The sequence below is a fragment of the Lonchura striata genome, chromosome 4A (assembly GCF_050655825.1).
Source record: "Lonchura striata isolate lonStrDom1 chromosome 4A, ASM5065582v1, whole genome shotgun sequence".
In the NCBI taxonomy this organism is placed as follows: domain Eukaryota; kingdom Metazoa; phylum Chordata; class Aves; order Passeriformes; family Estrildidae; genus Lonchura; species Lonchura striata.
Genome location: NC_140742.1, coordinates 14,487,795 through 14,501,411, shown reverse-complemented (window position 1 = coordinate 14,501,411; position 13,617 = coordinate 14,487,795). Strand labels below are relative to the sequence as shown.

The window sequence follows — 13,617 nt, the reverse complement described above, 5'->3', positions numbered from 1 at the left end:
CAACAGTGTCTAATTTCAGTTAAATACTAAAATGTCAAAACCTCCCACCAAACCAAAAAACAACCTGAAAAGAACTCTTGATATAAGTATCTCCTGTATTTAATATTTCCCTACAAACCAGAAATTTAATTTAAATAAATATGCAGCCTTAAAACATAATTTGTACTTTACTTGCTTAGTGCTCGAGTCTCTCTGGGGAATCAAAATGCATTTTAGGGTGGCTGTTGAGAGATGTGTGTTGCAAGGTTCTCTCTCTCTCAACCCCCCATGGCCATCAGCCCTTTTTGTTGTTGTTTCCTGTTCATCTTGGAAATGCTCTGTTGAAGCTGCTGCATTGTTAATGAAAACTCACTGTGTAGGGCCCAAGATACTCTCCTTTGAAAAAGGAAATTAAATTTTAAAAGCTTAATTAAGATAATGCTGAAGATCTGGTTTACCTACAAACAAATGGTATCAGAGTTAAGAGAATGAATGTTGCTATGCCAAAGGCATTCCAGGACAGACATCTTTCAGCTGATCTGCTGCTGGTTTATTTGTAAGCAATTGTGTAGCTTTCTTAATTATTCCTCATCACTAGTGAGGTAGCAGATAATTTAATTTGTGATATTGCTGACAGAGAGGCTTCCTCATTACCATCAAGTTAATTTGTGCTATTAAACGTGTCTGTTACCTTCCCACTCAAATTATGAGCCATGGGATGTGTCCTGTTGCAGAGCAGCTCATTTCATGAACACTTGCCAATTAGAGAACTACAGTGCAACTTGTGATCAAAGCATTTAAATTTTGGAGTGTTCTGAGGACCTGGTATGGATTAAAACTGTTGAGTGAACTTTATTTATGGGATTTTTGATTATTAGCCACATTCCACTAGGACTTGTGCTGGGATGTGGTGTGGCATGTACATACTGATATGATGAATCCTGCCTGATGTCATAGCAGGAGACATTTTGTTTTAGTCTTATGAAAAGAAATTCAGGCCTTGCTCCAGGCATTCATCTTTAACTTCCCAACAGATGAATGTCTCAGTCTGGGAAGTCAATTAAGCTTTGTGACAGTTCCACTGGTCCTTCACCTGTTGATTACAAAAACAGAGCTGTCTGACAGCTACCTGATAAATCTCTATTCTGAGGGACTGAAGAGCCCAAATGTCTTTTGCTCATTAAAATAACATAGCAAAAAAATATAGATTTTTTCTTTTTTTTTATTTTTTTTTTTTTTTACATAGTGTTCAAATATAAACTCTCTATTTTACCTTTGAAGTATTGGTTTGTAATAAATGTATTGTTTGCCCTGTTCTTACAGGATAGCTGAGTGCTTGCAAATAGCATTAAAAGGTAAGGTAGAAGAAATTTAGGGTATTTGATACCATTTACCAAGAATCAAAAATAAAAGAAGCACATGCATATAATGAAGGGTGTAGGATTTGTGTGAATGGATGTTCAGATTCTGTTAATGGCCAGATTGGAACAGGATTCATAATTATGACTTCATATTTTAATGTCCAGAAGACTTTCAAGTGTAATTTTATAGAAGAGAAGAAAACATGAGCGGATTTGGGGAAAAGGAAAATGAAGAAGCACTTTTTGCCTTTCATCACTGTACTCTATGTTGAATTTAAGCACAGAAATGTTTAGGGGTTCATTGTCTGCTTGCCAAGGCTTGTGGTCCTTAAGTCTCACCATCTGATCTCTATTTCAGCACCCCCTTGAAGATGAGTTAGTCATAAAACATCTCCTTGAAATAGCAGTAGTGGTGGGTGGGGATAGTTGAACCTACTACAGTGAGAAAGGAAAAACATCTGTTAAAAATATGAAAGATGCAAGCCATTTTTGTGCCACCTCTGAGCTCTGCGAACAGACCTGTCTTTGTGGAAGCAGATGCAGCACTGGGAAGCTGAGTGGGAAAGCTTCCTGAGCACATTGTTACACATTACACATCTCATCTGTGCTGGTGTCAGTCAGACAGGGAGGTTTCTTGAGGGAATATGTCAGAGTGACATTCAGTGACAACACCTGGAAATACAGAGTGTTATTAATGGTAGGCAAGTCTCACAGGGCTGCCTCCTTTCCCTGCCTTTTCTCAGCCAAGTGATGCAAGAATCCTCCCTGAAAGTGGTCACAAATAGCACTCTAAGTCTCCTTATATTAAGAAATGTTCCATGTCAATGTGTCTTAGCCAGACAAACAGTATCAAGCAGAATTAACTTTAACAGGAGGGAATACTGCAGTCTCTTGTAGGAAATCAATGCAGGCTCTGAAGTTTCTATGCACAAAGGCCCCATGTTCACTGAACACAACTCTGCTTCATTGGATATATTCCATTCTGTGGGGAAATCCAAGGTTCCAGACTCTATTAAACCTTAAGTCTCTAGTGAAATGAGACTTCCCCCCAAAAAATCAACATTTTCCCTTGCTTTTTTTTTTTTTGTTTGTTTGGTTTTTGTTTTTTTTTTTTTTTTCCTTCAGGCTAAATTTCAAGTCACAATTCATTTTTTCTGTCTCTCAATCACTCTTCTGAAGTAAAAACAATCTCTCAGTTGTAAATGCTTGGCTCTAACAGACTACAGCAGATGTGTTTCCTGATTAAAATATCCCCAAATTTGTCCCTTTAGGTGCAGGAGCACACAGAGCAACACAAAGCATCCAATGCTGGCACTCAAGGGCAAGAAAAGTGAGATGTGAGTCACCATCCATGACTGGCTGAGGCTGTGCAGGGGTGGCACTCAGTGGATGTATGCAGAGAACAGTTTGCATGTCCCAGCAGTGACTCAAGCTGGAAGCTTTGCCTCCATGTGCATGAGCACTTGCACACACACAGAATTTCCTGCAGGTTCTCTGGAGCAACCAGGCTTTCTGTGCTGTTCACTTCCAGCACAGCCTTTAACTCGAGGGTGCCTGTGATCACATCTCTCTCAGAGTCTCTGATTCTCCTTCCAGCAGCTGCTGTTCAGGTGTGCCCCTGGACAGCTGAGCACAGTGGGTCCCACCCTGCTCCTTCAGCAGCCACCCTCGGTCTTCCCTCTCTGAAGTTTGGCCTGGAGATGCTCTCAGTGACAGTCACCTTCCTTCTTGGGAGATTTAAACACAAAGGAGTCAGATTTTGCTTTGTGAGTGATGAGGCTTGATAACTCCCTGCACTCCCCTGTAGGCAAATCCTTTATGGCAAAGAGGAATGGTTTTTCATAGCAATGAAAGAGCATGTTCTCTTGAGCTTGTGCTTACAAAATCCTATTGGTATTTTTCTTTGTTTGCAAGTTTTAGAGGCTAGGGAAGAATTTCTCATGCAAGTTAGACTGAGAAGAGGGTCTGTGGACTCTTTCACTTTAGGTTAATTAATTGGGGACTCTGGGTAGAGTTAAAGCATGGTATGCCTGCCTGTAATTAATTTCTTGCTCTTGGCTGGTATGATGTCAAACTGAGGGTCAGAGAATGACCAGTGCCACAAGTGTAAGTCCTTTATCCTATTTAGCATCCTAAATAAAGAAAAGAAACCTGAGGTTCTCACAGCCACAGCTTTCAGGACACACATATACTCCTCTCCAAGAAAGGTTTCACTGAGGGCAGCCAGCCTAGACAGTTCAGTATTTGGTAAACATTGTGCAAAACAAAGAAAGGATAGCAGCACAGCTATCTCACTCAAAAAGTTGTATTTTTCTTTCTGAAGTATATCTATTTGTCTAATTCTCTTCAATCCACTCTTCTCCGCTTTATGCATTACTCAATTATTTGTATGCATTCCAATTTAGCTTTAAAAGTCAGTATTTTTCTGCCATTCAAAAATGTTCAATTAATAATTTTCATATGAAGAATGCATGTAGTGGCTTCCCTGTATTCACTTCAAATCACTTATAACCAAAAGCAAAGTGGACCCCATATTTGAGTGTACCATTCCTCATTTTCAATTTGAGCAGACCATATTAAATCTTTGCAAAGACTTGTGCTAGAAAAGCTTTTTCAGTGGAATATTTGGGAAATGCAAACAAAAAGGAATATGAACAAAGCAAATTGATATTCACATGACATTTTAAAATGTATTCTGCAGACTCTCTGCAGAGATTAATTTTTTCCTGTTTCATCAGTTGTATACAGAAGAAACTAAAGTAATGCCTGCCACTAGAGGAGGTGTTTTTATGCCTTGCTACTCTTGCAGGTCTTGTGGGAAGGTTTTTTCACTTTTGCTGGTTTCAACTAAATATTCTCTTAGAGTGGAGAAATTCCAGGAGACCAGAAGCAGGAGAGATGGTTCTTTATATCTTTTCCCCTGGAGTTTCTAGTACAATTAATGGAAATGGAGATGGCAGCTGATGCAATTTAGAATACCCTGATGGACTTCCAGCTTGGAATTGAAGGCAAGGAGACAGGGGTTTTCCATTTGTGGGAAGCCTGGCTGATCATGGGCAGAAGGGGAACCAGTAACATTAAAATATTAAAGTCTTTTCTCTCTCTTTGGCTGAACTGTAGGAGGTTCAAGTTTAAATCATTTGGCTCATTTACATCTTGATCCTGCCTTTTACTTAAGCACTTTGAGGTGAAAATTGAGGAAGACACAGCTCAGCAGATGACTGATGTATATATAGACACAGCCAAGGACCATTATGATACAACTGAACTATTCAGTAGCTCTCTTTTTCACACTGTCTGCAGCCCTGGCATCTGATGACAGATGTCTCACAGGTGGAAATTAACTCCCTTGAACCAGGAGGATGTAGAAACATTTTTATCTCTGCGATTATCAGTTATGCACTTTTCAGTGTGTTTTACATAAAGAAATCTGTTCCATGAGAAGACGCTGCCCATGCATGTTGACTGTTGGCTGATTGCAAAAATGTGTAACTTTACTAATCATTTGATAAATGTCGTCTGCAACACCTGGGAACAGGTTTAATTTCCTCAACCTCTATCCCTTTCCTAAGTTTAAGATCAAATGTGAAATATCTGTTGATGTTTGCTCTCTGAGTTTGACTTTCCCTCTCTATAGCTCTGCAAGTGTCCCCTTCAATCAGGCAGAAACACCACTATAGGGCAATCCAAGATACCACTCATGGCAGCAGCATCGATGTGCTTTTAGTTCCTGCTGTCAAGTGAAAACAAATAACCTTGGTTTATTTATTTTTTTAATGGCAATTTTTTGTTGTTATTTTTTTTAATGGCAATTCTACTTACTCAGAGGTAGGTGAGAGGAGAAATGACATGCTATTTTCATTGCAAGTTGTTGTTTGTCATTTTAAAATCCATAGTCAGATGACAGCTGAGGCCCCACGAGGCAAGCATTTGTAGCATTTTTGTAGTGTTCTTCCCAGCTTTCTTCTTGTGGTTTTTTAATAAAAGATAAATTTAAGGCAAAAAGAAAAGCCAAATATAAACCTTTAATGCCCTTACCTGAAACTAAAATGTTTCTTTAGAGCCTTAGTAAACCCAGGCTTAACAGAAGACTCTGAAGGAAGATCTCTAACTCTGCCTTGATGAAAACAAACTAAAAGAAGAATATAAATATATTGATGATGAAGATAATGATTGTTATAGTTTCTCTAATAAGGAGTAAGATTTAGCTGGGTAGCTTGAGGTGTCTTGGCAGAACTGTATGACTGACATCACTCACATTTAATTGGAGATCTGTTGCCTTGTGTTTCACCAGGAGAATATAGGGCACAAACAAAACAATATTTGTGCCATTTTATGATCAGAACAGTCCTGTGTAGTACATAATCCAAGGCCTGTGGGGAGTGAGCAAAGTAGATTCATAAAGGAATTTTTACTTTCCATCAGCTTGTTATCAGGAGCCTGGTGAAGTTAATGACAGAGTTCAGAGCCCATTGATCTCTGTGCAAGGAGAGTTAAAGGCTATGAGCACAAGTAAGGGAGGCACCAGGGAAAGCCAGGAGGATGTGGAAAGAAGATGAAGAGAGACCAGGATCATTCAAGGGACTTTAGGAATACCTTATGGATTTCTTTTCCTGAAGGCAAGCCATTCTTGTCAAGACAAAAAAGTTAGCAAGAATGATAAGACTTTAGAAGAGCCTAGGTAATTTTAAACTAGACCAGCTCTATCCTGTACCCAGAATGTTCAGAGAAAAGGCAGTTTGAGTGCTTGGAGTACCCACGCATCTGTGTTGAGTCCAATTTGAATAAGTTTAAAACAAGTAGGGATTTGGCTGCAGGATTTTCTAGTAGCAATGACAGCTAAAAGAGGCAAGAAAATCCTGATTCTCTTCAGGGGTTGTTAAAAGGAAGCTCTGCTGCAATGAAGGGAGAGACAGAACAGCTTCAGCAGATATATTACTTTTGTAGGAACATGAGGTTGTCAGGGTCAGGGGGTGGTTTTGGTGGCATCAGCCTTGGCCTTCTTACCTCTGTTGGTCCATTGAGTATTGTGGAGTTTGAGGGTTCACAATCTCTGAGAGGTCTTTCACTCAGAGGGAGGTGCTGGAGAAACTGAGGCCCAGGAGAGCTCAGAGGGCCTCATTCAGGACCACTGTTTATAGGGTCACAAGGTGATTGTCTTTGGTCATCAGCAAGTTTCCATCCTGGCCATAAGCTGTGTCAGCAGCTGGGCTGTGACAGTGGCACTGCTCCACTGGGGCTGTGACTCAGGAAAATGGTTCACAGGGATGCAGAGGATAATGGCTTAAGGCTGGCCTTGCTTGGGCAGCTGCTGTTCCTGGTTGTTCCCATCTGCACCATTCAAAAGCTCCTGGCAAGATCCAGGAGTACCTCATGGCTTGACTGGTGTGGTCAAGGGACACTTCACAGCTCAGATGCTTCAGTCAAGATTTATTAGGAACTTCTGTGATTGCCTCTAGGCCCAAGGATGGGTGAGGTGAAGGACCACCATACTCACATAATGTTTAATGACAGTTTCCCTGCTACTTGTATGACAATTTAGAACAGCTACTCTGCTCTGCTACACTCTGTTGCCTGGAAAACCCAGCAAATTACAGGAGTGCAGCATTATTTATGTAGAAGTGGACTGCCAGTGTTGAGGAATGTTGAAGACCTTAATCCTAGGAATTAAAATGACAGCTAATGACCTATGAGTGAAAAGAATGTGACATTATCCCCCAAGATATAAGCTACATTTATGCACTGGTTTATTATTTATGATGCATCTGTCATGTGCACTTGAGAAATTACACATCAGGATCCATAATAGTCTTACAGAATATTTCATAACCTGTGGCTGCTAAATTGATAACCTTGGGCTCTTTATTGACTCAGCTTTTCTTGCACACCCCATCCCATTACTTTACTCACCAATTCTTTGGAAATAAGGAAAAGTTTGTCTCCTAAAATTACTTTTTTGAAAGACAGTGTGCTCTCTGATTCATCTAATCAAAGCAAGGCACTTATTTTTCCTCCTGTGCCTCATTTAGGCATTCCTTGTCAAACACCAAATCCAAACCTAAGTGACTGCTGGCCTGGGAGTTCTGTTTCTTTTATGGATTCTGCCAAACTCTGGCATACAGCCCGGAAGAAGCTTAAAGCAAACTCATCTCATTTCCACTGAGGTCTAATAGGTGTGGGAATTCCCCTGAGGTAGTAGAGAAGTAATTTTCTCATCATCTGTCAATGGTCCCAATCCTCATGGCACAGATAATTTAAGCATCTCAAAAGGGTACCTTTAATTTAACAGAAGCTCAGGCTTGGTCCATGACCTTGAACAGAAAATTCAGGGTTTTCCCTGGTTTGTGAACTCTGCTGTATTTTGTGGACTTCCTGTTCATCTTATGTTTTCTAGTATAAGTAGTCACTCTTACAGGAGATATGTATGAGGTAGTCTGTGAGTTCTTGCAATTATGTCACTGATGGAGGCCAGTTTTGCATGTTTATAATTACTCTGTCATTGCACTGCATTTGGCTGAGAGAATTTGTACCAACATCTAATTAAAAGAAATAATAATTTTTATCCTATCTTCAGCTTTTCCTATCAAATGACAAATCCAGATATTAGAGACTGCTGAGAAAAGAGCTTTCACAGCAAATGATGTGTATCATATGTTTGTAAGTGATAACCCTTGGATAATATTTAGGATCAGGTGATATTTCTGCACAGTATTTTGGATAGGGTTAGTTGCAATATTCTGTTTTGTAATTCAACAAAAGAACAGGGAAAGGAAAACCAAAACCCACCAGGCTGGGTGGAAGTGAATTGTTCTTCATTTGTTGGCTTTTGCTTTTCTTGGAAAAGTTCTTTCTTGGGAATCTAGGGGGAGAATATGGTCTTAAAGTTGCTTTTTGTTTTGAGACACTTTAAACTATTTTGTAAATGATGCATAGGAAGCAAAATATTTTGTGCAGGGATTTTTTTAACAGAACTGTGAAAGCATGAATGCAATTTTATAATTTGGGATTGGGAGAAACGTCCCAAGCATCAAGGAAAATGACAACAAAAGAATAGTCATGGAGCAGTAAGCAAATGCATTTACTGGGAACTGGAATAGCACCACATTTTTACAGTTCCCTGTGTAAGACTGGGTAGGGCTGGGTGTGTGGAAGGAATATTTTATCTTGGATCAAGACTTCTTTTTTAACCAAAGGAATCACTGGGAAAGCAGCACTTACATGCAAAACACTGACAGAGTAGCACAACGTTTTCATTAAATCTATTTTTATTCTGTGTCCTAAATATAGTCCTTATATTTTTTTCCTTCTGTGTTTGATTTGTTAGAGATTTTTGTTTTATAAGAGAAAGACAAAAAATTTGGTCTTTTAAACACTTAGTTGTTATTTGCTACAAGAGAAAGTATACATAGAACACACAGCAATGTGGGAGGGTATGCAGGATTTTACTGGAATTTAGTTCTCATTCTCTAAGTAAAGCCACAATCCCAAACCTGTAAAATCCTTCCTGCCTCTCAGCACTGCCATGAATCTTCCACTTCTGAGATCATAAATGTTGACTTTCATACCTTTATATTCTGGCAAAAGTGAACCATTAAACTCACATGTTTTTTAGGTTCTGCTCTAATTTTTGTATTTTAAGGCTCACAGGCAAATATTTTAAAAGAGGAGCACTTGAACATCTTGGGGGACTAAGGAGGAAAACAAAAAATCAAATTGATTTGAGAGCTTGTCTGGTATCTAGTATGTGTCACTAGTGTTCCCTGTGAGACCAAAGTCTGTTCTGGGTAGGTGGTTTTAGCAACTGGACTGGGTTTGTAGCAGCATGGACTCACCATAGAAAAGCCTAGCTCTGCTGGAAGATGTAAGCATCCTTGCTTCAATTCCGGCTAGAAGCTCTGGTCCAATAAATCTCAAATGTTTCTGGTGTTCAGGATATTATGGTTTTGATTGATAAATTTAGATTTTGAAGAAATAAATGCTTTTCATTAAAAAAAATCAGGAAATAGAGTTTGCTTTTCTTTACCTAATTCCTACCCCAACAATGTGCATAAATCAGACTCTGCGGCAGTAAACAAGTTGCTTTCTCTACAGGATATTCCAAGATAGAAAAAATACCACCTAGAAACAGTTTTGCATTTATTTCAGGACTTCAATTTGTTTTTCCTCAAAATTTTAAACTGTGTTGCCTTTGATTTGAAAACATTCTGGTGATCTTTCTGTTTCCAAAACTTTCTCATCTACCTCAATAATTTTTCTCCTGCTTATTTCAGAGTGAAGCAATTTTTTCTAAACTATAACATACAGGTAAAAGGTAGTCATACTGATTTATTGTTTAAGTTCTAAGGCTTTTTTTTTTTTGGTTTGGGTTGGGTTCTAAAGTTGTCTTGATGTAGCAAAGCTGAAATGTCAGCATGAGGGGATAAGGAGACAAACTGAACAGGATAGGATATTTAAAGGCTTATTTCTAATTCTGACTGCTGTGGTTTGGATTGATTAAGGGTTAATAGAAGGAAGTCAGTCCACAACTACACTAGGAGTGATTACATAACAGAGTAATTCACTTAGATGTTTTAAGGCAATTTATTGATAAAGTATTTGCATGTTAAAGGTAATTGTTCTCCATTAAACTAAGTTTGCATTAAGCAGTTAACTAAGTTTCAAGAATGATGTATTGAGTGGGCCAAGCTCTGTAAGCTCCAATTCTGCTTCATGAATAAAACTGTCAGAATAAAGCAGCCAATAACTCTCTGTCTTGACATTATATTCAGTATAACAAATAAATCTTTTGGATCTCAACAGACCTGGCAACTTCATTAACAGTTACGCCTGAAGGAGAGAATGAAAGAAAATCAATTAATGGAGTTTGATATTTTAGGGTTTACAGAAGAGAGGGGTTAGTGGACTGCTGATGAACCTTCTGTGCTGGAGCTCAATCTTCCTTCTACATAGGGGAACAAAAATTGTAAGAGAAAACTTACATCTGAGAAAGGAACAGTGCTTGAAACAAGGGAAAGGGTATGAATTAATTACAATTGGAAATAGAAACCAAAGGCTGTGAATCCTATTTCCATTTTACAAGAAATATCTATTTCCTGTAAAGCATTTTAAGGAAATTGGCCTCAATCTGCAAAACCTCTTCACCAGCTCAGGATCTGGTATTTGTAGCTGAACAGACTGTTTCCACAGAGATTTTTACTTTTTTTTAAATTTCAAAAGTATTGCCTAATTCTGCTTCCAGTAAACATGTTACAGTTGACCTCAGATGAAACATAGGCCAGTATTCTGATTCTTTTCATTGAAAAGTCAATGAATGTGTCTGATATGACAAAAAGTATCATCTGCAAAACAGTTATTGAGAAAGTTTCTGTGAATTTTAAAATTGTTCCCACTTAAGAGTCCAATATTTTATAGCCTGGGGCTATAAAATCAAGAATAATCTTTAGGGATGGGGAACAATCTGAAGCATAACAATTAGGTAAAAGATAAATCTATTGAACATCTAGGTTATGCATGTATATTAATAATTCCACTATTTTAATTCCTTTAAATCATAAGGAATAAAGAAATATGTTATCTGCCCTATCAAAATAGTAATTTTGTTATAAATTAACTGAGTTAAATCTCACTTGGTTTCCTGTTATGTAGGATGCAATTTACATAATGAAGAAGATCGTTTTAGCCTTCTGAATATAGAACTAGATTTAGGGTGAGGAAATACTGGAAAATCTTCATATTGTACATCAGTTTTAGGCACTTTTTTTCTTACCTTGACTTCCATGCTGGCTTTATGATGAAATTTATTTCAGGGAAGTTGTTGCAGGCCTACAAGTTTATGCTGTATTTTGATGCGGTGAAATTGTGCACATTTATACTTAATGATATTTCCAAATTCAAAAAAAACTTATAGACAAATGGTCAGGGCACAGGAGATGAACAAATTAATAAGAAGGCCAGGATGGCAGAAAGGGAAATGTAATGCAAGCAAGTGTCCAATTCATATGCAGTCAGATAATTTTTCTCCATCTGCTTGAAATATTTTATTGTGTACTCACCCATATTTTTTCACCATAGTTCAACGTGGCTTTGCAGTAGACAGATGCATCTGCTCAAGCAGCTTTCTGAAGAGATCACACTATGTGATATAATGCTAAAGAATGATGCAGCTCATTAGGCAATTCCTGCAGCAAGAGATCATCCTCTAATGCCAGTCTCTCTGTACATACAAGATCTGAAGGATCACTTTAAGCCAAGGATCTTTGTCATGTCAGTTGGAAGGAGCAGTCAAGACAGATTTCACCTCAGGGAGGATGTGTGGGCAGAATATAAGGGAGAAGCTCTTTCCTGGCTTTGTTTAGGTCCAGTGGTAACCATCTGAGCCCAGGTTTCCCTTGTGCTCTCAGGACACAAGAAGAATCAAGGCTGTTCCTCTAGAAAAAGAACTTGGAAAACATTAATCCTATTCCTGGAGTGCTTTCTCTCATAAAAGCTGGAAAAGCAGTGTGGAGGAACTAGGAAGTTTCTTGACTTCATCAAGTAATCAGTTCTATATTTTCCAATTGATCTGTGTAATCAGGGTAAAGTACTAGGACAAGTTTTCTGAAGCTGCTTTCTCTACTTCTGACAGGATTAAGAGAAATTTAAACTCTTTTAAAATCTCTTTCAATTTAACAATTTTACAGATGGTTGTTACCAAACATTCCTTACTAATGTTGAGCACTGTGAGCTGCTTGCTTGTTAATTATCCATACAAAGGATAAAATGTGGAGCATTTTTATTCTGTAGAATAATTCGGTCCATAGAGACACAAGTTAATGGCTTCTGACCAACCATAAATTATTACTGTGGAGTTGCTGCTGATAATCATTATTTGTTTAATTGCTGCTTCATGGTACAACAGAAAAATATTGATTGTGGAAGATTTGGTGCTTTGGGCAATGAAACTTTTGAAGTCCAATGTTTTTCTTGATATGCAAGCTTTTTAGTTGTGTTCTCTAGGAGCTAATACTACTGGCTCTGACCTGATCCTTTTCTTTTATGGCACCTATCCTGTACCTGGTCAATGATATTCATGAAACTTGTGTTAAGTTTTCTGAAATAACTATTCAAATTTGGTTAAGATCAGCCAGCACTCTTCTAAGGGAAAATTGAGATACTGAGGAAGTAAATATTTTGGCCAGGAATAACTGTGTGCTTATTTGCTCTGTGGTTTTATAGTGCAAATTCAGCTATGATTTTCACTGGTGAGACTGAACAGCACTGTCAGGTCATCAGTGATTCCACTTCCTTGTCTTATTTCTGCTGCTCTTGTGGCTCCACTGCCTGTGATTTCCATTCAAGGCATGGGGATAAAAATTGTGTCCAGCCTCAGGTGAATGATAAAACCCCCTCTCAGTGTCACAAGAGTGAGTATGTGATTCCTTATTCTCCACCAAAACATCCTGCACTATCAAGGTGTCAGGAAAAGTTGACTTTGACCTCAGCAGGAGAGCTCTGGCCAGCCCATGCTGATTGAAAGTTAAGTGCCATAAGATGCAGTGAGGCAGGCCTAAGGCTGGGCAGGGAAGCAGGAGCTGTGTGAGAGCTGAGCAAGTGGCTGGGTGTGCTCTCGATGCCTTAGGATTTTAACTTTCATGTTTTTCATATATTTGTAATCTTGTAATTCTTTAGAGTATAACCCAAACTCCACACTGTTAGCTACTGCTTTCCCATTTTGGTCAGACACAATTGCTCTCTGGGATTCAAGGACACCTCACTGTCCCAGGCTTTGAAAAGTGTAACCAAAAGTGAGTTGGGGGGAGCAAACTTGGAGTAAATAAATTCATTGCCTGAAGCAGAAAGTGGAAAACTAACCCTCAATATGCAAATGGACCAAACTTATAAAAATATGAAAACCCGTGACACCTTGTCCATTTTTAGGTATAGCTCCTGAGTAGGCTTTGTCTGCCCACAATGTACCTGAGGGTCCTTTAATAAATATATCTGCTTTTGAATTTTGGTTAGCCTCTGTTTTCAAGGGGCCCAGAAAGGCTCCAGTGGCTGCAGAGCTCTGGAAGGGGCGCTGTTGTTGGGTCTCAAGGCAGTTTATTGCAAGTTTTCTAAAAGATTTTCTTCTGGGGCTGCTGTGGTTTGCTCACATCTCAGGCAGAGGCACACACACACCCTGACATCCTCTCTGACCCCGACTGCTTCTTCTCTCCCCGCCCAGGGCTGCTGCTGTCTTTTATATGGGACATTACGTGTGACATGGTTACAGTTTTTCCCAATGCCTATTACCTAT

General features: G+C 38.8%; 1 long non-coding RNA gene across 1 annotated transcript in view; it reads left to right on the top strand.

The window, feature by feature from the left end:
- Positions 1 to 10,747, top strand: part of LOC146763290 (uncharacterized) — a 28,835-nt gene extending 18,088 nt beyond the window's left edge. The window contains exon 3 of the long non-coding RNA XR_014952535.1: positions 2,612 to 10,747. This is a non-coding gene — a long non-coding RNA (uncharacterized LOC146763290). The remainder of the gene's footprint in view (positions 1 to 2,611) is intronic.
- The last annotated feature ends 2,870 nt before the right edge of the window (positions 10,748 to 13,617 follow it).